This window comes from Melospiza georgiana, chromosome 23 (genome assembly GCF_028018845.1).
Source record: "Melospiza georgiana isolate bMelGeo1 chromosome 23, bMelGeo1.pri, whole genome shotgun sequence".
In the NCBI taxonomy this organism is placed as follows: Eukaryota; Metazoa; Chordata; class Aves; order Passeriformes; family Passerellidae; genus Melospiza; species Melospiza georgiana.
Genome location: NC_080452.1, coordinates 4,364,644 through 4,367,078, shown reverse-complemented (window position 1 = coordinate 4,367,078; position 2,435 = coordinate 4,364,644).

Here is a 2,435-nt window from a genome sequence, read left to right as displayed (position 1 = left end):
GATGCTTTGCTCAGCTTTCCGGGGTCAGCACAAACAGATTACAAATTCTCCTTTGAAAAAGACAAATACTTTCATTATTTACAGCTTGCAAGGGAAAGGACAGACCTTGACACTCCTCCCTTTAGTGACACAGTTTGTCCTTCCTCACTTGCCACATCCTTGCAGCCAAGTAGAGGCAGAGCTGCCAATCAGCCTGTCATGCCCAGCACAACCTGGGTATGAGGATGATTAGCAGGGCTGAATGGAAAATGTACACATCCAGTGGTATCCCTCTGTGTCACCTGGCTTTCCTCTAAAGACCTCCTCTCGTGTTTCAGGCAAACATTCACCACATGGCACTCACGTGGTGGGTTCTGATGGATGGCAAAAGCAGTTGCTGAGAAGAAAACCACAGAGATGGATGTCTAAACTGGGGCATGGAGCAGAGGTACATCCTGATCTCATTTAGCTTGGTTAAATTAGCAACAGACCTGAGAGCAGACAAGAAGCCTTTAGAAGGGAATGGTGAAGTGTGAGCTTGGCATTCAGGAGTTATTGTTATGGATCATTCAGGGGACCTTCTGCCAAAAGAGTCTCTTTCCCTGTATTTTAAATTGGACAATGTGTAATGTAACACATCCCTGCCTTGCAGCAAGCTGGGAAAGCAGATTCTCTGTCATGTGAGAGATGCTCAGGAACTATAGAGTTACTGCAGCTCTGAAAGAGCAATTAGATTGGATTGCCTGTGGCATTAGTGCTGTGTCTCTGCTTACCCTCTGCACTCCTTCAGTCAACAGAGGGACACAGGAACATGCACCTTCCATCAGTTTTGAAAGGCACAGGGACTTTGGGAGCACACCTACACCAGGCATTCATCCAGCTGAGCCCTGGCACCTGATGAACACGTAGGGGTGACATCTCCTTGTCACACATTCAACTCCAAGCTGCATTGTCTGGGTGAGAATTGGTTTCAGCTAAAGGTAAGAGACAACCTAGTGAGCAAAAATAATTTGTGCTGGATAAACCATGCCCAGGCCAAAGAGAGTGTCACTCACAACACCTCTGGGTCAGCTTCTGAGCCAAAAAGTGTTTTGCCATTACTCAGCAGCTGCAAAGAGCCACAGACACTCCCCTACAAAAAATCACCGGCTCCACTTTGTCCTTACCACCAATCTCGTTTTGGGGCACTGCAGACACGACAAATCTCAGCAATAATTGAAATCTCTGAGCCTCCCTGGCCTCTGTGGAAATGCACTGAGACAACAGCACTGGGAAATGGGAGAGGGCTGTGTGAGCACCAGCCAAGCCCTCTCTCTTGTCCTCTCCTGGCCTGATCTGGATGTCCTCTGCTGCTCCCACCACACATCTGTGTGCTGCTAGTCTGGTACCTCACACAGTTACTTCTGTAATCCCCTGGGAGATGTCTTAAAACCTGGGAATGAAGGGAATGAGGAGGTTGTGGGAAGGAAAAGACACAAAATGGAACTGAAAAGAAGCTGATTCCAGGGCACCCTGTCCTGCTCCAGGCAGGGCATTGCACAGTGAATGGCTGAGATTTTTAGATGGATTTAATTCATCCTCCACAGTACTGAACCACATTAACAACAAACATAATCCCCTATTGCCTCTTGTATCTTCCTAAACATGTCACCACTCCTGGAGCTGGAATGCCTGATGCTTACAACACTCACCCAACAGGATGACCTGACACCAGCTTGCAGCAGCTTTCCCCTAAGCTCTGTTTGTGTTACACTTGCATTTATTCTTTGCTCCTCCTGACTCCTTTCCTCCACGCTGGGCAGTGGAGAGGAGCAGCTACTCTGAACCAGCTATGGGGTACAAATTCAGCTCCAAAGCCTTTCCTGGCATCTCCAAATGTTTCATGTCAGAATGATTCATTCTCAGCCTGGTGTGACAGTGGACATGTGTTACCATAACAAAAACTGCTGAGAGAGGGCTAAATTCAAATCTAGTTTGGTAAAAGCCCCAAATACTGGCAATATTTGCACAGGCAGTAATAGGCCCCATCTCCCAGTGGACAACATGCACTATGTGCACTATGTATAAACTGCTGAGTTTACAGAGTATTAAAGATTTCAGAAATTCACTTGGATTAAAAATAAGCTCCTGTGAGTCCTTAAACTCCTGTGAATTCCTGACTTCTGGAGAAGGAGAAGGAAGCATGTTAATGCCACACATTGATTGCAGGGTTAAAATAACAGTGCTGGATATGAAGGGAACATTCCTTCAGTGTAATGAATCCAACCACATTGCATTTTCCAGTGTCTTGTGTATTAAATAAGGACCAGAAAATAACACCCTGATGGCACAGAGTCCCTAAAACCTACTCCTGCTTACTTTTAAAATTTTTACTCCCTTGTTACCTGAATGATCATGGCTTTGTTCTGACTCCAGTTCAATTTAGAAAAAGAAATCGCAGGATTTTTAAAATGAGA